We start from the raw sequence: 21,723 nt of genomic DNA, 5'->3' as shown, positions 1-21,723 counted from the left end.
TTTTGTGCTTCTATCCCTCTTCTACTAATTTATATATGCAAATATTTTAGAGTGTAACTTTTACAATTTTTGTTATTACCTCATTATCTAATATTTTGTCTGGAGTGTGTGTATATGTACACTTGGAATGTTTATATAGTGTGTGTATGTATATTTAATTGTCAGTACCTAGCTCTAAAGTAAGTGTGTGTGTATCTCCACACATTGAACATCCACAGTGCTGGAGAATTCAGAGTTAATTTGTTTTAAGATCGAAAAACACAGAAGAGAAGTCTTCATGTGATGCACCCCTCTTAGAATTTATAATTGTTTCTGGTTTATCATGCCTCCAGTGTAGCAACTGAATTAGAGCTTTTGATCAACTTTCCCCCCCCCCTTCTCCTTCATAATGAGGTCTGGAGGGAAAAGCTACTCAATTAAAAATTCTCCACTTCATTTTTCTTAGAGTAAACAGTGTGACAAATTATAACATGATTTCCCCCCTCCCCTCCTTACCAGCTTTACTATGATCAGATGATGGGGTTTTTGATATTGCCAGAGGGAAGAGGGGGTCCTGTGTGTATGAGGCTGAATGTTCAATAGGGAAGAATTGACATGCTTTGCCTTAACAATTGGCAGTCTGTACTTTTTGATTTTCAAAGTTAGTTTTCTCGGTACCCTTCTGTTGGTGGTTATATATAGCAAGGACATAAAAGGAGAATTCAAAAGTAAGGTTTTCTTTTTCTTATTTCTATGTAATATAATCTTTATATAGGTATACTTTATAGTTGCTTTTTATTCTGCCTTGAGATGGTTTAAAAAGACCAACCATCTTAGCTTTGCAAACAGGCTGTAGTAATTTAAGTGATGATTTTCAATCATCCTAGCCTGTCAAGATATTCACCAGAATATCACAGGAAATGGTGGTGTTTTTGCAGGAAGGGTATTTTAGGCATTTACTGATTTTATTGCTCAACAAATCTTATTAGTTCTGCAAGCCAGTGGAACTATAGATAAAAGAAGATAACAGCTACAAGGCATCTTAATTTAACTTGGATATCTGTAGTGTGCAGTATATATGGCATATAGTGATAAAATAGTAAAGGATTTTTGTAAATATTTTGATATTCTTGTAGTTTCCCATGCAAGACTGTGAGCCATCCAGGAGTTATGGCTATGATATGTGCAGATACTTGTCTACATCTTGATTTTTCTGATTTTAGCCGACTGTACTGAGAAGCTATGTTTCGGAAATTAGTTGTCTTATTGGCTGGGGTTAAAATGGAAAACTCTGAAACTGACACTTCTCAATATGTCTGAGTTGTACAGACCTTTCTTAGGAACATGCAAAGAATTACATATGTTTTTCTCCTATTCCTTCTACTGTGTTTAACTTCATCTTATTACTATAGATAGGTGGGAAAAACAGCTGTCCTGACACTCTTTGTGTTAATACATCTGCTGGTCTCTATGGATGTGTTTCTTTCTTGCAGACCTGCTCTTCATAGGCTCTGGCTCCTTGAGACTTAAACTTGCATTTTCTAGTATATTAGCCCCTCTTCTTTCTGCTTTTAAACTAATGTTGCTAACTAGAAGCAACCTCATTCATGTCAAAAAGAGGCAAACCAAATTAATCATAACCTTTTCCCCTTCCCCACTTGCTTCTCCTGACCTTTTAAAGTCATTTTAAAATGTTTAGAAAACATCATTGCCACCATTGGTGTAGGATGGATGCTCTAGATGAGAAGAGTTAAATGAGATCTGTGATGGGAACTCTTCAAAACTGAGCTCAGTTTTGGGGAAACAAACTTGTTTTGAGATGGAAAACAGCATAAAAATATGCCTCCCTGTGTCATTCTGCCTCTGTTTGAGGTGGAGCACAGATGTCACAGACTTTCACCCACTGTGCTTGATGAGGAGCCGGGCATGTGCCAAAAAAGGGCTTTTGCTTTTCATGGCAGGGAATATAGCTTTGGTTAAACCTGCCCAAATAGCATATCCAAGAATGTTTCTCACTGCTGCTGATTTTCTCCCCTGCTGCCCCTCATCCTCCCATCAACAAAGGCAACTTCGCCAACCTAGTGAAAGGATAGATTGTTCCTGCATGATATGTACTAGTTTATGTGGAGAAACATGCAACATTAAGCTTTGTTTCTCTCCTTAAAGAAACCTAGTGGGATGGTCTCAAAGTTCATGCCCAAGCTCTGCTTGGTCAAAAGAATTAGTTCTAATTAGGCTTTAAGCACCTAAGCAGTTTATACTACCATGCAAGAGACACCAACATCACTAAGTTTCTTTATTTTTGTAACACTTATTTTTTTCCTGTAATCCTTTCATCCTTTTCCTTTATTATATATAGGGACTTGCTTAAAATACATTAAAAAATTATTCAGGGATCAAGAGAGACAAATGACATAGTAGGTAGATAAATTGCTTGACTTTTGGAGGCATTTATAGCTCAAAATAGGAAAGTTTTCCTTCCTCCTCTTCCATCTTTAGCTGAAGAAAAATGAATTTTATATATAAACATTTAAATGCATGAACTGGGTGGACACTCGGGTCCTCATCATGATATCTGATATATGTTGCACTCTGATCCACCTTCACCAGATTGTAGGATTGAGACTTTTGTTTGAAATGTGTAGCTCTTGCGTTAATAATATTCTTGTGATTCTCAGTGATACTTCAGCAAAAATAAGCAAAAACAGAACAATTATCTAGTGATTTCAGGTACAGAGTTCAAATCCTGTTTAGGTTATGTTTTTCTGTTAAAGAAATCATATTACTCTGCTCTGTGTCAAGTTTCAACAATTATCTTTATTATTCAAAAATATTTATTGACCAAAAATACATTTCTTTTGGTTGAAGAACCAAAATAGAATGTATGCGTCAGTCTTACTCCCCAAGGCATGAATAATTTGTGTCTACCCTCTACTATTCAGCTTTTTCTGACAGCCCCGAGGACTTTCCCCTAAGGACAAATGTGAAGATGGAGAGGGGAGTTTGAAAATAGGGTTCTGGTAGCCTTGCCTGTGTGTCTCAGTATATCCAGATAACATTCTTCTGAACATTTATCTAGATAAATTTCTGGATGGTTAGCCAAACACCAACACGTCTGAAAATACTCTGACATCCACCAGAATGCACCCCAGTCCTGCCATTTTATCTGGAGAATTGTACCTGGGGTAGTCACCTTCGAGCAGTTGGCAACTATTTGAGGGTAATTTGTGTCTAGAAGGTTATTACTAACAACTTGGATAGTTAAGTGATTGCGAGCCATCAGGTACCCAGATAAGGTTTTATCACCTGTACATTAATAGCTTGTCTGAACTCTAACAAAAGTCAGTGCTCATTGGCAAGTTTTTTCCATTGTATTTATTTAACTTTAATAGGCTCTCTCTGGTGTCTGATATTGTATTGTGGGAGATGCTCAAAGGCACAGGGTAGTTCATTGTGCATTTGCCATTGACTTTCAGTGAGAGCTAGGTGTCTAACTGCACATCATGCCTTTGAAAATCTCCCCCTCATCTTTACAGTTTCCCATAATCTATTTTGGATGTTGTGTATTAAAGTTTTGATTGAGACTTTTCTACCTGAGCAATTGCGTCTAATAAAATGCTACTTTGTCCTCTTCTAATGCCTCTTTGCCCGAGGATCTCGCAGTCACTACAGAATAGGGGTCTGAGCCTGCAAACCTTTCCCTCATGGAATTCCACACACAGGAAGACGGGTCTTGCCAGATCCAGTCCTATGGTATTTTTGAAGTAACTTCAGTGAGAGTCTTGCCTCATTATAAAGCAGAGGTCCCCAAACTGTGGGGTGCACCCCCCTGGGGGGACACAGAGGAACGTTCAGGGTGGGTGCAGCTAGGGTTGCCAATTTTGGTTGGACATATTTCTGGAGGTTTCATCACATGACAAAATATTTAATTAAAGATTAATCTCTAATTCCTAGAGACTCCAGGACAATCCTAGAGGGTTAGGTGTGGCTGGGACCTGAGCCAGCCCCCACAGGGGGCGGGGAGGGAGTGCCACCCAGCTCCGCCTTTGGCCCCACACTCCCAGATGTGGCCCCTGCCTTGGCCCCCTTACAGCTGTCCACATCTCCCCTGCTGCCAGACCCGGTTTGGGCATGGACGGGGTAAGGGGGCCCATGAGGTAAAAAGTTTGGGGATGACTGTTACAGAGGTTGGATTGGCCCCATTAGCTGTGTCCCGCAGCACACTTGTAAGGTGGCTAAAGGAAATGTAGTGCTCACTGACTAACTGAAATGCAGTTACCTCTGCTGTGATTGTGAAACAAAGCAGCTGCAGCTCACAGCAGCCTTATAGAACAGGTTTTAGGGCATGAAGTGAGGAAGAATAACAACACTGTGTCCAATTGAAATGGCAAAGGAGTATTTAGGAAAGCAGAGAGTTATTGGCTACCATGGAATTGGTTCAGGCAGGGAGGGGGAGAAATGCTGATCCCTTGTTCAGTGGCATTTAAGACTTCAAATTAGGTTGTCTGAGAAAACATATTTTTTTAGGGTGGGTGGCAGGGATGGTTTGGTCCCATTCTTTCAAGTAAATTAAAATGAGATATTGTTGCTGCTGTGATTGTGTAAAAAGCATTTCTCTGCTTTCTGCTTCTTCTGCTTTTGTTTGTGTGACAGCTAAGTGATGATCTTTGATGACTGACTTTGGTACGCTGGCCTGACTTGCCGCTCAGTATACACGGTCGATACCCTGCAAATAAACCTCTTGCCTCAAAGGTATCATCAAGAGCCTAAAGTTGCCTTTTGGGGATTTGAATAGTAAAATTCAGAAATGACTTTCAAAATACATTTTGTTTAATCCTTTTCTTGTTTGAAATCCAAACTCCAGCTTAAGGTTGTGCCCAACACAATGCACAACATGGAGTGTCGTGTGTGTGTGTATGTATATGGCTGATCATAATTTGACAGCCTGTATAATGTCTTTTTGCCCAAGGATCTCACAATCAGGCCAAATTCCGGCCATCCAGTACTGATCTGACTCTTTAGCCTTGATCTCAAAAACTCCTAAAACTGTTTTTCATCCCTGCATGATGCCAACAGTTGTCCCAGATTCTAAGTCTACTATGTCAGTAAAGAGTACAAGGTTTCTTGTCCTGCATAAATGTGTTGTACATAGATTGGTACTCAGCTACAGACGTGTCAGTGCGTACACAGTAATAAACGTAGCCTTCTGTAGAGAAACAATGTGTGTGAGGTGATATCTTATATTGGACCAACTTCTCTGAGAGAGGGAAAAGCTTTTGAGCCACACAGAGCTCTTCTTCAGGTCTGCATGGCTCGAAAGCTTATCTCTTTCTCTCCCACAGAAGTTGGTCCAAGACATTACCTCACCCACCTTGTCTCTCTGATATCCTGGGACCAATATGGCTATAAGTACACTGCACTAGCCTTCTGTATGCATTTCTGAGACACTGCAATAGCCCCTCTAAAGTCATCCTAACATAATATGTCAAGATTAAAGCTATTTTTGGCCTGCAAGTTCAAGTATGTGTGGTTTACAAAAATACAACCCTCTAAATCTAGAAGCAAATGCTGAGCAACTGTAAGCAGTATATGATGAGGTGGCAAACTTTGGATCTCCTTGTTGCATTTTGTGGAGCAGTTGTAATATCTTGTGGACATATGATACCACAGGGAAGTTCTGCAGATCCATTACAATGGTTCTTATTCCTTGCAGCTCTTTAACAGGTCTGATTTCTACCTCCAATAAGGCAGGCTGGGAGTGATCACATCCCTGAAATCCAGCTAGTGTAAATTGACCCCAGTTGCTGCAGGAAGGCTTTACCAGATGTTCTGCTCAGAGCAACAAGAGAACAAAACAACCAGAATGGATCCTCTTTAGTTAGTTTATTAAATTCTAAGCATTACTGGGTTGTTACTTAGCCGTGGGGCTCTGCAGCAAACACCTCCTTCTTGAGACAGCAGGTTCCTGCACAACATGTTTGGACAGGCCTCTCTGGCAGGAGCACTTCATGGACAACCAGAGGGATAGAGAATTTGACAGAAATGCCTGGGCTAATTGGAATTCTGCTAAACATCACAGGTCGTCTGTTACCACACCTGCCGGACTAATGGGACCCTGCTCGTGCTGCAGGTTGGCCGTTGCCACGCCATTTTTTCTACCCCTTTCCTCTAGAGCTAGCTGTGTGGATGAGAGGAAAATGTACCAGACATGGAGGAATGAGCAGATGATAAGGAGCCTCTTGACTCAGTGCTTATTTCTGACTATTTCCCCATACCTTTTAACAAGGTGTGAATTAACCTTTATGTAACCCTGCTTGACTCACTGTGGGATTTAGTGAGTTGAAATAGCTGCCACATGCAGGGCCGCCGAGAGCGGGTTTGGGCAACGGTGAAAATTTTGTTTCGGGCCCCCCAGCAAGGGCGGACCGGCTAAACAGGGCCGACGAAGGGGTTGTGGGGGGAAACTGGGCCCCGGGCCCCCTTCCGGACTGCCGGGCCCCGATAATTTGTACCAGCTTCCCCCCTCCCCATGTTGGCCTTGGCCACATGTGAAGGCTTCCCTGCACCCCTCCCTCAAACACACTTAGGGATCACCTATAAAGTTTAAGGAGCCCTCCTAGGGATCATCTCAAGGGTGAACATTTCTAGTGTTCCACTTACTTCTGTAGTACAGACCTGGGGTTAGAACTCACCAAGGAAGAACCTCAGAATCAGTGTGTTGACGAAGAGTAATTTGAAAGCATTCTCAGGAGTATTATGTGGACTCTGTATTCCTTCATATAGGCCTTCTGTAAAAGGAAGTGTGGGATGAAGTGGGGGAGAAGGGGAGTTAATCTGTTTGCAAGAAACCTGTTCTGATTGGCATCAACTGTTGGGAGTATCAATCTAGTGTCTGGTAAAAGACCTGGCAAGTCGTTAGTTAAAAGAATAATATAATAATAAAAGCAAGGTCACTTCAGCAGCGCTTCTTACATCTGTTGCCTCCATGTCTTGTGCTAGAGCCAGGCCTGCATGGTCAGACTTCCGTTGTGAGATTGCATCGCCACCTCCCCGTTATCCTTACTGAGATTTACAGTAAGAGCAATGAGCTGTAACTGTCTCTCAACCACAACACCAGCTCTCCCTGATGCTATGAAAAGCCAAACCCCAGGCAACTGGTAACTTAAGCGTCCCATTGGGCAGGTTTTGTGGTGACTATGAATAGATTTGTCATGGGAACCCCATTTAAAAATAAAAATCTGAGGCCTTGCAGCTCAAAAAGAAATTTAGAATTTATGGGCATTGAAAATCCTTTGATCCAGCCTAAAATTAGTGGCGGTATGTCCAGCTTCCTGATTAAATACATCGAGTAGCATGAGAGGCATCTGTGTATCTCCTTCTTTCAAAGAAGCATGACTGCAGCCTGACTCTGTGTAAGGTGGTCCCCCAAACAGAGGGCAACTAGCAGGAAATTTCAAAGTGTTGTTTGGGCAGAGACATATAGCCTGGCTTACATCTTAGAAGTAAATGCAATTCCAAAACCAATTGTATTGACCTCTTCCTCTAACTGATTTGAAATATCAGAATATGAAGACTGCAGAATGCCAATCAATCCCACAGGGAACAAGAAGGCTTAGCACTCTACTCCATCCTCTTCCTAGTGCCCAAGCATTCAAAAGACAGAAGTACACGCAACCAGAAGCTCTTGAACAGACTCCTTCAGAAGCCATAGTTCAGGGATGGAGACCCTAAATTCCACCTTAGCAGCAACTTACAAAGGACTTTTTTTTTTCTATCAATAGATGTAGAGAACACCTATCTACATATTATTATATGCAGCTTCCAGAGGATAGATCTCTGCTTCACATGCAGCAGACAGTGTTACTGGTTTGCTCCTTCACCTTTTGGCCTACCTGCCTTTCTAGGGGTGTTTTCCAAAATGCTAGTTAATATTGCAATTTCCTTGGGAAGAAAACAATTAAGAAGATGGTCAGAGGTGCACTCTTCTTGGAAAAGGCTCACCTGAATCAAGTGAAGTCCACATTTAAAGTGTGGGCTACTCTAGCACTTTCGTTTAAGTATTTCCTCCATGTACAGAAAAGCAAATCCATGATTTTGATCATAGTCAAACATGATTGTTTGTAAAGAATTCTGTCTACAGTGGAACACTTTACACTTTAATATGTTACAATCATATTAGCCAAAACTCTGCTTGCTATTACCCTCTAACAGGGATCAAGCACAGTCAGTTTCTAATTGCAAAACGTTCTTCCATCTATTTTGTTGCAAACTGTTTCAAATGCGGTTACTAGTACTAATGTACGGTAGGCTCTAAAGGACAGTCCAGCCAAGGGTACAAATATTTCCTTTATAAACTGATCCAGGATGGGGAAGAACTAAAAGCCTTATTTGGTTCCAGACTTTTACTATGCAGCATGATGCATTTGTTGCTATTCCACCAGAACTGCTTGCCTACATATTTAAATTTACCCTTAAGATATTGCAGGCTTTCTAAAATGTAATTGTTATAAGAATACATGAAAGTATAAAGTAACCTGACAAACTATAAATCTTGCCATTATTCTGTTCATGTGGTGTTGACCTCTGTGATTCAGCAGATTCATTTGTTTCTTCTTTTAAATATGGAGTGAATAAAGCAGGGGAAATATGGAAACCTAACTTCTATTTGCCCATGTAATAAAAAATATGTATTAAAAGGACCATAAGAGAGGAATACAAATTATAGCTTCTATCGCTGGTGGGAAATGCATAGTTTTCTTACTCTGTACATGGCCCTCTCATTATCCTTCAGAGTCAGTGAATACATTTTGATACAGCATTACAAAGGAGAATCAGAGCACAACAGTGTTTTTCTTCTTGTAAGACCTAGGTTGTGGAGGGGGTGGGGGAGAAGGTCTGGTGGTTCTGCCTTTTAAAAAGAAAATTTATTCTCGGTTCAAAACACTGTTAACTGTACTGTAGATAACTCTGGATTACGGATAAGGCAGGTTTAAAAATAATTTTATCTCTGTGATACTCTGTGACAGTTAGTCTATCAGTGTAGCTTTAATTATGCACAACTACTTGATGTATTATGGCCCGAGAGATCAGAGCTTTGGCATATTGGATGATAAATAGGGAAGGAATTCTGTTGCTGACTGGAGATTTTACAGCCCATGCTACAGCAGTGGCCCAGACAATAGAGGAGAGGAGAGGAACATTTTTTAGTACATATTGTAAAGAAGAACATGAGACTGGCCATATTGGGTCAGACCAATGGTCCATCTAGTTCAGTGTCCTGTCTTCTGACAGTGACCATGTGCTTCAGAGGGAATGAACAGAACAATTATCTAGTGATCCATCACCTGTCGTCCACTCCCAGCTTCTGGCAGTCAGAGGCTAGGGACACCCAGAGCATGGGGTTCCGCCCTTGACCATCTTGGCTAGTAGCCATTGATGGACCTATCCTCCATGAATTTACCTAATTCTTTATTGAATCCAGTTGTAGTTGTGACCTCACAGAAGGGGCATTTGGGCTCCTGTATGACTCAAATGCCATGAGGGTTGTCAGGAATTTTTCAGCTCCTTGATACTACTGATTACTTGGTTCCTTGACAGAAAACTTGCCCTGACTACAGGAAAATATCTGTCACCTATCAGCAATATACATCTTAAATCAATTGTTTTATAATGAAGAGGTATTCTTTTGTACTTGAGGTGGTAGGAAAAAATCTCACTCTAATCTCCTCTGAGATAGCAAGAACAATGTGTGGGTGTTGTGATGTTCTCTTTCCATTATCTGTGTAAAGAGGCTCACCTTAGGGTGTGTGTTTTGTTTATGGGTTGTGTTTATTTATTTTATTTTTTTAAGCAATTCTGTTACTGTAAATAGATGTAGAATAGACAATGATCTCTAAAGCATGTGTTTTGGTTGATTTGTCCCCCATTTATTATGCTGCACATCATAACTGGAGCCATCAACTAACAGCTGATCTAATTAGAAATAATGATTTGAACCAAAAAAGCTATTAAGATTATTTTACTCTGGGGAAGAATAGCTTAGCATCAGTTTTATTTCAGTATGAAATGTATATGTTGGTGCGTTAATCCTTTTGTACTGATGTGCCAGATAATATTACCTAGCTCTTATAGTGCTTTTCATCAGTAGATCTCAAAGCATTTTACCAGGAGGTAATCATCATTATCCTCAGTTGATAGCGAAGGTGTGAAGTGGCTTGACCAAGGTCATGTATCAGACCAGTGGCAGAGCTGGGATTGGAATCCAGATCTCCTGAGTCCCAGTCCAGTGCTCTGTCCTTTAGGATACTTTTAAGTGGGGCTTTATTTTGGCTTTTCTAGCTAGCATCCCTTCTAATGGGAGAGTAATAGAATTAGCTCATACAAATTCCTTTTGTCAGTTCTATACAAGTACATTTTACTGGATGAATAGTTTACTGGGCGTTTGGACAGAACAATGCATCTGCTTGCTAGAGGTTGATATTGGGGGAAACAAACAGCTGTTTTATATATTATGATGCTAAACTTTGTGGAGGAAAAGAAAACTTGATCTAATACAACACTTGAGCTAGGTTTTACTTCTGAGCCTGTATTCAGATCTAAAAAACCAAGCAGTGTAGACAGCTCTCACTTTATGGTAAGCCTTGTGATATTTCGTGTTTTTACTTATTGTCCCAGATACTGGAATCACGTGAATATGTGAAAACAACGAGGAGTCCTTGTGGCACCTTTTAGAGACTAACAAATTTATTTGGGCATAAGCTTTTGTGGGCTAAAACCCACTTCATCAGATGAATGGAGTGGAAAATACAGAGGCAGGTATAAATACATAACACATGAAAAGATGTGAGTTGCCTTACCAAGTTGGGGGTCAGTGCTAATGAGACAATTTGATTAAGGTGGAAGAGGGATATTCTCAACTGTTGACGAGCAGGGAGGAAAATCATTTTTGTAGTGCTAATGAGTTCAATGTTATCAAGGTGGCCCATTTCAAACAGTTGAGAAGAAGGTGTGAGTATCAGCAGAGAGGAATCAGTTTTTGTGGTGACCCAGCCACTTCCAGTCTTTATTCAGGCCTAATTTGATGGTGTCCAGTTTGCAAATTAATTCCAGTTCTGCAGTTTCTCTTTTGGAGTCTGTTTTTGAAGGTTTTTTTTGTTGAAGAATTGCCACTTTTAAGTCTTTTATTGAGTGTCCAGGGAGATTGAAGTGTTCTCCTACTGGTTTTTTTAATGTTATAATTCTTGATGTCAGCTTTGTGTCCATTCATTCTTTTGTGTAGAGACTGTCCGGTTTGGCCGATGTACATGGCAGAGGGGCATTGCTGGCACATGATGGTATATTTCACATTGGTAGATGTGCAGGTGAATGAGCCCCTGATGGTTAGGTCCTATGATGGTGTCCCTTGAATAGATATGCGGACAGACTTGGCACTGGGGTTTGTTGCAAGGTTTGGTTCCTGGGTTGGTGTTTTTGTTGTGTGGTGTGTAGTTGCTGGTGAGTATTTGCTTCAGGTTGGGGGGCTGTCTGTAAGCGAGGACTGGCCTGTCTCCCAAGATCTGTGAGAGTGAGGGATTGTCCTTCAGGATAGGTTGTAGATTCTTGATGATGCGCTGGAGAGGTTTTAGTTGGGGGCTGTAGGTGATGGCTAGTGGTGTTCTGTTACTATCTTTGTTGGACCTGTCCTATAGTAGGTGACTTCTGGGTACCCTTCTGACTCTGTCAATCTGTTTCTTCACTTTCCCAGATGGGTATTGTAGTTTTAAGAACTCTTGATAGAGATCCTGTAGGTGTTTGTCTCTGCCTGAGGGATCGGAGCAAATGCGGTTGTAACTTAGGGCTTGGCTGTAGACAATGGATTGTGTGATGTGGTCTGGATGAAAGCTGGAGGCATGTAGGTAAGTATAGCGGTCAGGAGGTTTCCGGTATAGGGTGGTGTTTATGTGACCATCGCTTATTTGCACTGTAGTGTCTAGGAAGTGGATCTCTTGTGTGGACTGATCCAGGCTGAGGTTGATGGTAGGGTGGAAATTGTTGAAATCCTGGTGGAATTCCTCAAGGGCCTCCTTCCCATGGGTCCAGATGATGAAGATGTAGTGAAAGTAGAATAGGGGCATTAGGGGACGAGAGCTGAGGAAGCATTGTTCTAAGTCAGCCATAAAAATGTTGGCATACTGTGGGGCCATGCGTGTACTCAAAATGTCACATAAACACCACCCTATACCAGAAACCTGCTGACCGCTATACTTACCTACATGCCTCCAGCTTTCATCCAGACTACAGTCAGCATGAAGACCAGCAGTAGCAAAGCTCAAAAGTGAATTTTCAATGATGTATAAAATTGCAAATTTCCAATTTTACATTTGGGATTTAGAGGGAATGTTCCCTTGAACTCTTTTTCCTGAGGGGGGCTGATTGTTCCAGGAGGAGGAAGTGCTGTTTTGGGGGTGGAGTGCGGGCGGGGGGGGGGCAGAGAGAGACAGAAGAGCAACAGGATGTGTGTGTCTGGAGCTCCAGAGAGAAGGGTTGCAGCAAGCAAGCCCTCACAGTGTGAAGCAGCAAAGAACCTGTCTGAAGCCTGGGAGGGACAGAGCGGCCGATTGGGGACACCCTAGGACAGGAGCCAGGAGGAGCACTGTGCCAGGGAGGAATCGCCCGAGAAGGACAAACTGGAGCTGGACACAGTATCATTGCTGCCCAGAGCTGTATGGGGCCGTGAGTAGTGGGATTTGTGACTTCGCATCGGGAATAAGGATGGAGGCTGTTAGCTAGTTGAGTGGGGAGGTTGTCACTCTGTGTGGCTTTGCAGAGTACGGCAGAAGAGGACACCGGAGGGGTTTGCTGGCGAAAATTTACTGGTGCCAGAGATGACCAGGAGCACCCAAGACTCAACACTGGACTGGAACTTTGCCTAGGACTCCTGAACTCGGTGTGTAGACACATAGCTTGGTGTCTGTCCTTTCAGACTGTGCTACCACTGGGCCTGTGGGGCCTTGTGTTGAATGCAACCTCCCTCTATATTTCCCCTGTTGTCTTTCGCCTTTCATCCCTCGGTAAATAAATATTTCCCTCTCCTGTATTCATTGGAGTCTTCCAGTGTGTGTGTTCACTCTGGGGGGTTTGGAACAGGTGCCCTGGGATGGAAGGGACTTCCCTGCTGCGTTCCTGCAGGGGCCTTTTCTTGGCCCAAGCTGCCTGCAGAGCAGACTCCATCTTGGCCATGAGGGCGCTAAAGTTACATACATATATTGCAAATACAAACAATACCATGTAATTAACCTTCACAAAATGAATATTGAATGTTGCATTGAATTGTGCATTATTAATAATAACATTTATTATGGTAAAGCCTAGGGACCAATCAAGAATGGGCCTTCAGTGCTAGGTACTGCATGGATACAGAGTAGTAGACAATCAAGTCCTAAAGAGCTTACAATTGGGCTGTCAAGCGATTAAAAATATTAATCGCAATTAATCACACAATTAAAAAAATTGCAATTAATCGCGCAGTTAAACAATAATAGAAAACCATGTATTTAAATATTTTTAGATGTTTTCTAAATTTTCAAATATTGATTTCAATTACAATACAGATAAGGCAGCGTCGGTCCACACTGCTTTGGATTGTTATCTAGCAAAACCCATCATCAGTGTGGACACATTCCTCTGGAATGGTGGTTGATGCATGAAGAGGCATAAGAATGTTTAGCACATCTGGCATGTAAATGCCTTGCAATGGCAGCTACAAAAGTACCATGCAAATACCTGTTCTCACTTTCACGTGACATTGTAAATAAGAAGTGGACAGCATTTCCTCCTATAAATGTAAACAAACTTATTTCTCTTGGCGATTGGCTGAACAAGAAGTAGGACTGAGGGACTTGTAGGCTCTGAAACATTGTTTTGTTTTTGAGTGCAGTTATGTAACAAAATAAACTACATTTGTAAGTTGCACTTTCACGATAAAGAGATTGCACTACAGTACTTGTATGAGGTGAATTGAAAAATACGATTTCTTTTGTTTATCATTTTTACAGTGCAAATATTTGTAATAAAATTATAATATAAAGTGAGCACTGTACACTTTGTATTCTGCATTGTAATTGAAATAAATATATTTGAAAATGTAGAAAAACATCCAAAAATATTTAATACATTTCAATTGGTATTCTATTGTTTAGCAGTGTGATTAAAAAAACGAATTGCCATTTTTAATAGCAATTAATTTTTTTGAGTTAATTGCATGAGTTAATTGCGATTAATCGAGAACCCTACTTACAATCTAAGTATACCTCTTTCCCCTAGCATTTGTCTGTCCTGTCTGTCGTAATCTGTTTGTCTTTTAAATGATTGTCATAGATTGTCCAATTTAATATAATCTACCATTGTCATAGCAAATGTGGCATTATATTTTTCCCCTCATTTTTTTCCCTGAAAGACTGCAGTATCAACTATTTCTTTTAATTTTGCTTTTTGAGCTACATAGAACGGTGGTTTTTAACCTGTGGTCCGCAGACCCCTTGGATGGAAACCTATTGGCCACCCTGTTCCTCACCCTTTGTTTTTTTTAGTTAAATTATTTTATATTGAACATGAGGGATGGATAAATTTTGTAAATTCACTGTTGGGTTTCACGGATACAGGTTTAAGGGGATTATTTAGGCAGTAGGATTTAATATCTGTCAACATGCTGCTCATTTGCTTGATATCACTAGGGACGGGTTCTTTTATTTGCAATTTATAAATCCTCATCTTCAGACACTCAGCTTTTCATAGAGAGCTGAATGTTTGAAACATCCTGCAATTACCATATTCTTAATGCCATACATTTTATCTCAAATGGGCTGTGACAGTGTTCATACAACCAACATTATATGCATTTTATATATTATAGGCCCAATTTTTTTTTCAATTCTTTATTTAAATAAAATAGCTAAAGCTACCCCAGTGGCTTGGCAAGGAGTGACCTTGGTTCTCTCCCTGAGTTTGGCTGTGGTTCTTGAAGAGTGCTGTCTTCTTTTATTCCATTTGTTGACCAGTTTGTGGATTTGGATTTTCTGTGTGCCTGGCATTTAGGTACTGTAGTAGTGGGTGTAGAATTAAGGGTGAATGAGAGACAAATGCTTGATCTTCACAGAATTCTAATAGTTAAAAATGAAAAAGTACTATTACATTTTCTATAATGAGCCCTCAAACCTAACATGTTGTCAGCAAGGATAGGACTAGGACCTTCATCATAAAAGCCCTCAGCTACTTGAAATATGATGTTAGAAGCAGTAACGGGGTCTTATTCTCTGGGCAAACAAGCTACTAGAGGAGGATGCAATGTACTTAGCGAGTATGTTTGCAGGTGTAACACCTTACAGTGTACTCTGATATATTAGTGGTTTATTCATTGTAGTCTAGTTTTAACAGTCAAATGATGAGACTTCTAACATTTCTCTTAGGAGAATATTCCTCAGTGTAATAGATGCAAGAGCTGGTGTTTACACTTTAATTTTTTTTTCTTTGCCAGGGGCCTCGTCTGTTCAGTTGCTTCCTATCAGATTATACTGGAGCTGGAATTGCTGGTTCCAGAGAGGAGCTCTCCAAGACTTCCCATGCAGTAAGTAAAAACCTTGTAATGCAGGATGCTTAAATCATTAAAATGCAAGAGTAGAAGATGAAATCAAAACTTGAGAATCTTGTGTGAAATTCCCTGTCTGATTTAGCCAAATCTTTATGCTGTTTTTAAAAGGACATCACCAATTCCTTTGTAGTTAAAGCTTTACATTTATTTTATTTGCACTCCACTGCAGTGCTCAGATTCCAGGGTGATGGGAAACATAGAAATGCCTAAGACAGAGATCTTGTTAATAGTGATAACCTCTTAGAAATTTGAAAATGTCATTTTTTTCCCTTGTATTTTTCTCCTATTCTATTTGGCAAGTACTATAGTAGGCTGTGTTTCAAGTGCTGCATGAGCTACTCTAGATTGATGTGAGGCTCAGAATTCAGTTGGTTTGTAATCAAATGACCAAAAGTCTTTGGTTGCTCATTCTGTGCTCGGATGCTGTGGACTGCCAAAAAGCAACCCAGGAATGTCACACAATCCTGATTTTTATAAGACCTCAGTGCCCTATGGTTTTAGTCAGGGCACATGCTGTGCTCAGTTTTCTTCAGGCTGTGAAGAGCTGATGAAAGCTGCAGTTTCCCTTTTCAAGCTTAATGTCACTTCCTTTGCTATTAAACCAGGACTGTAGAGTATGTTATAACTTGCAACATATTGCAGTTTCAAAGCATGTAGACATTTTTTATTTGTAATGCCCCAAGGATATAAATATTTTATGGTACAGCCCCCTATGTCCCATTGCCATGCTCTCTCCATCTTATATGATCCTGGAAGGCTGTGAACCAGAATAGTGCCACTGCATGGGGGTTCCAGGAAGAGGAGAACAGGTGTGCAGGTGATCTTCACTCCTGGAATGTCCAGGAGCTGTCCTTGTGCACCATCTCCATAAGTTCCCAGTGTGAAAGGAGGTCTGGAAGCAGGGCCAGCAGATTACACAGATCCAGTCACTAATCTTTGTTTGTTTGTTTGTGTTTGGGTTTAGAGTAGCCTGGGGTAAAGATTACATACATCTCAATGGTGTCTACCAAATGTACTATCTGGAAATATGTTCAGTTTTAGTGTAGGGTGTCTCACTGAATTCACCCTGTTTGGAATTGCTCAGTTTTGCATCATAATCTCAAAGCTTGGAACTAGAACTTTTTCATAAGGCATGTTGTACTACATAGAGGGGTATCCTCAGGGCATTGTATACATTAATATTCCATCCATGGTTGTAGCTAGTAGTTAATTTATCTCATTTTGCAGTGAGAAGCAAGAGGCTAGCTTACTGATTTGATTATAATCAAGCGTGCATCATGTTCATAGATATAATGAAGTGGAGGCATTAATGCACTGCTGACCACATTTTGCTGTTTCACCTGGAAGGTGTTTTGGTGCTGGTAAAATTCATTCATTTACGGGCAAAAAAATTAACACCACTAAACAGTAGCAATACATTAATTTAGCTAATTAAACTTTTATGCGTGGCACAGATATTTACTTTATGTCTCTTTAAAAGTTTGGCAAAGGGAAATAAAATCTCTCAAGGGTTGGTTTTGCTGCAGTCTGTCATATCTTGTTAGAATATTTCCAACTCTTACTGATTTAAAACAACACAAGCCAAACTTTCCTTTGTTTTTCTGAATAAAGGACAGGAAAGAGTGTACAGTAACCACAGCCAATGAGTAAATACTATAACTGAACTAAATACTCTTCTCTAAGTTATGTAGAAACTGTATCAAATAAGTATCTCTGCCAATAATTAGCTCCTGCCTCTTGGGAAAAGCCTTCAGGACAATACTGGGGGAAATGCTCAGAAATTTCAATAACCATCCTGATATGCAGTTATCAGATGAAATAGAAATAAACACAAATGCGTGGTTTCCTAAGGCCACTAGTTAAAAATATAGGAGAGGTGTTTGTGTGTGTGTGTGTGTGCGTGTGTGCAAGGCAAAGAGCTGCACCTGAGCAAATGGCTACTCTGTTCCTCATGCTGCTCACCACCAGCTGCTTCAGGTATGTCTCTCCAGGTACTCCTGTAATTGGACTGGAAGTAAATACTTTCCAACAAAATAGCTGCTGTGCACTAAAGGACGGGCTTCAGTGTTGCCGATCTAAAACATTAAAAAAACATGAGATTTCTAAAAATAATTTTGGGTTCCTTCCATTTGTTTTCTGGTTTATGACCCATTAGGGTTCCTCTGTTTTTAAAGCTTTTCTCTGCACCATGAGAGCTAGCAATTTCCCTTTTTAATGAAAGGTGAGATTCTCGTGTAATTATGACACTCCGGGAGCTGTGGATTTAAAAACCAACCCAGCGGATAGTGTGAGACTTTGATAATATCACAAGACTTGCCAAAACTGCATAAGGAAGCCTGCTGTTGGCTACACCCAGTTTTTACCCACACTGCCTGTTTGCCCTCTTTTGCGCCTGATGCTATTCTATTGTCTCAAATTTAATTCTCAGGGACAGTGGTGTAATTCTTGAGGCAGACCGTTCCTGTGGTTCTCTTGGATCATAGGTCAGAGCAGCTGTTGCTACAAGCTTTGAATTGTGCAGCAAGAGGCAAGGAATAATAGTTCTTCCCTGACCCACTTACTCATCTGATGCCACTTTCAGCCCCACCCTCAAGCCATCCTTGAATTCCCTGAAGAAAAGGGCTGAGAGTGTGCCTCTTAGCTGTCAGACTCCTTGTTCTCTTCAACGTACTCCTACAGACCAGCATAGGGCCAGATGCAGCCTGACTCAAAACGTGTCCTACTTCTCTGTCGCAGGATAGAGAGGAGTGCCTTTGTAAAATAAGTGCTACCGTTGTTGCAAAACAGTTGTGTTAAGGACATGGCTGGATGAGGCTGGCTTTGAGCTTGGTTGGGAGGTGTGTGGTGACATGGGGGAAACTAATTAATAAAAAATACCTACCTGTCAGACATGGCTGCTGTAATAGAGAGTGCTATGGAAAAATTTGACAGCTTCTCACCGAGTCCTGTGCGCCATAGCTCCACCATCAGCTTCCGTATTCCTAGACTCCAAGGCCTGGATGCACAAAAGGAGTGAGGTGCCTAAGTCCCTGTTTTAGGTGCCTATGTGCCAGTTTCAGAACTACAGCAAGGCACAAAATTCTACTGAACCCTGTATGTGCTTAAACTCACTCAGCTCTATCATGCTGAACTTTTGTGAATCACGGTCAAAGGGTACGTCTACGCAGCAAAAATCAACAATGCAGCAGTGAATCTGAGACTACATCTACACTACGGGGGGGGGGTCGATTTAAGATACGTCGAATTCAGCTACGCTATTCACGTAGCTGAATTTGCATATCGCAGCCGACTTACCCCGCTGCGAGGACGGCGACAAAATCGACCTCTGCGGCTTCCCGTCAACGGCGCTTACTCCCACCTCCGCTGGTGGAGTAAGAGCGTCGATTCGGGGATCGATTGTCGCGTCCCGATGGGACGTGATAAATCGATCCCCGAGAGGTCGATTTCTACCCGCCGATTCAGGCAGGTAGTGTAGACGCAGCCTGAGACTGGATCCACTGATTCGGGTTTGCAGGGTTCACACTATGGGGCTAAAAACAGCATTGTAGACGCTTGGCCTGGAGATCAGAGTAGCAGCCGTGTTAGTCTGTATCCGCAAAAAGAACAGGAGTACTTGTGGCACCTTAGAGACTAACAAAGGTGCCACAAGTACTCCTGTTCTTTTGGCCTGGAGACTGGGTTCTGAGGCCCTGCGTGAGGGGAAAGTGATTTTCTAGGTGTTTGATGCTTAGTGTCAAAATGCCTAACTACTTTTATGCATCTAGGCTAATGTGCCCCCTCATCCAGTGGAGACATGCCATCAAACAAATTAGTAGTCCCTAGCCTGCATCATTTGTTTGCAGGATATCCACCCAGATGCTGCATGGGTGTATTGGGAAGAGCAGAGGCTCCCTGGCAGCCATCAGCATACCCTCAGAAAGGACAAGATTTTGCCCCGATTACTGATTTGAAGTGCAGATTACTTGATAGATAATGCTGCATGATTCTTCTCTCTCTTACCTGTGTAAATTGGGATTCATAATCACTGAAGTCAATTGGGCTTCACCAGTGTAATAGTAAAATCTGAATTGGGCCCAGTATTGTTAACACTGAGTCATCTCCACACTTCTAAAGGGAACAAGCCATGCAAAATAAAAGCAGGTTTATGGAAACCTGCCATGTTAGTTCCCCCCTTCTCACTTTTATCCTAAGAACACGAGATTTGTTTTTATTGCCTCTGAATAGAAACTTCTTAAATATCTTTCATGTGGAAAGTGGATGAGAGCTACAGGCTTTTTAAAATCTGTTGCCTTCTGTTCTTCTGAGTGGTTTGTGTAAAGAGGACTTTTCAAAGAGGATTTGGTTAAGGGAAGACTTCCTTTTTTTCTGAACTGCCTTTCATAGAGTCATAGATTCTAAGGCAAGAAGGGACCATTATGATAATCTAGTCTGACCTAGCCTTCGACTCTTGAATAAAGTACTGAAAATATTATTACTTTCTTGCCTTCATGTGTGTGTCCATATTTTCTGTTAGTTGTAGGAGTTATTTAGGTGCCTACACCACTTGTTGGTGTTTGTGTTTCTTCTCTTTTGACTGTATATATGCATCCGAGAAGTGGGCTGTAGCCCACGAAAGCTTATGCTCTAATAAATTTGTTAGTCTCTAAGGTGCCACAAGTACTCCTGTTCTTTTGACTCCATTTATCTTACAGATCACTAGTTCCATCTGTTTACATTTCCCCCCCATGTATTCACATGGGACCATTAAGATTTTTGCATATCCTTTGTCATACCCTTGTTGCTTTTGCTAAAACACTCATTATTTTGTTCTAAAACCTGAAATTGCCTTTCTTGGGTTGATGTGTTGCAAATATCTTCACAGTCCTAGCTAATGCTGATTCTCTGTTTCTGTGGGTAGACTTTCAATTTATTTAATTCCTGCCACTTTTTAATGGTTGCCTATACTTCTTGTCTTAGTTTCTGGCTTGTGTTAAGCATTCCTCAGAATTGTAAAATTATTGGTGCTGGATAGTATCTTTATTGGGTCATATAACCCATTGCCCTGGGTGATGGCAGGATTTCAGGGACACTGAATTTTGAGAAAAGACCTAAATTTGGCTAAATTTGTATGAAAGAAGAAAAATAACTTTTGTGTTTTACCGTGTTTGTCCTGAACAAACCAGATAGCTTCTAGGAAATTACAATTTTGGAAGGATATAGGTACAGGTTATGCTGTATGCACACTGCTATAGTCTCTCGGGCTGCCCGGCAGCCTGAGATAGCTTTCTCATTTGTCATGCAATACAATCAAATCTGATGCACATTTGCAGACCTGCACAATAGTGATAAGACAGCCAAGCCTATTTCAGCACTGCACAGGATTTACAAGGGGGCATAATTTAGTGAATTGTTGCCAGCGTTTTATTTGCAGGTCTATCGCTATTGATATTCAGTCATTCTGTGGGCAAAACAGTAGCTGTTTTATTTTCTTGCAAAAACCTGTCAGACCTGTGTGTCTGGATGGAGGGGAAATCTTTCTCAAGATGTGAACAAACGTTTTAGGATTAAAAATCTTTGGTCCTGGTACTGGCTGAGTGGCTAATCCATATTCCTTTGAGCAGTTTTGTTGCCTTCAAATGAATTGTTCATATGGGTAAAGTGGGACTACCAATGAGAGTAAGGAAGGATTTTTAGGATTAGGCCCTTCATTAATGAAGTGAGAACATTTTATTTGTATAGGCTACTCATGCTTTAACCTTCCTGTGATGATCTGTAAAATGTTTGGACCCCAGACTGGGAATGGAGTTCCTTCTCCAGAGGTTAGTGATGCTTTTAGGCTCTGGTTGGAAGAGAATAGAGAGGGGAATAAAAAACAAGAATAGATAACTCCTGTCATTATGGTTCCAAGCTGAAATAATGAAACTGAAATATCTGTGGTTAGCTGCTTAAAATCTGCAGTGACCTAAAGTAATTTGGATTAGAGGCAAATTGGAACATTTTTTTTGAAGGGATTTCAAGAGCCATCTCATGGTAATCCTAACAAGCTATAAAACAACTGATTATGTATTCAGATCTACTTAAAACTGATAGGAGAGAATTACATGCATTTGAATTTTTACAATTTAATTTCTCACACACAA

General features: G+C 40.9%; 1 protein-coding gene across 4 annotated transcripts in view; it reads left to right on the top strand.

The window, feature by feature from the left end:
• APBA2 (amyloid beta precursor protein binding family A member 2) overlaps positions 1–21,723 on the top strand; it is a 208,514-nt gene that overhangs the window by 1,269 nt on the left and 185,522 nt on the right. For 3 of the 4 annotated variants that reach the window (XM_054042568.1, XM_054042565.1, XM_054042566.1), the window contains exon 2: positions 15,491–15,580. The gene's annotated coding sequence lies outside the window, so the exon portion shown is untranslated. Of the gene's footprint in view, positions 1–12,784; positions 12,905–15,490; positions 15,581–21,723 lie in introns of all 4 variants that reach the window. The other variant, XM_054042567.1, reaches the window with a different exon arrangement.

Source organism: Malaclemys terrapin, chromosome 10 (assembly GCF_027887155.1).
Source record: "Malaclemys terrapin pileata isolate rMalTer1 chromosome 10, rMalTer1.hap1, whole genome shotgun sequence".
Taxonomy (NCBI): domain Eukaryota; kingdom Metazoa; phylum Chordata; order Testudines; family Emydidae; genus Malaclemys; species Malaclemys terrapin.
Note: the sequence above shows the minus strand (reverse complement) of the source record. Positions and strands in the feature narration are given on the sequence as shown.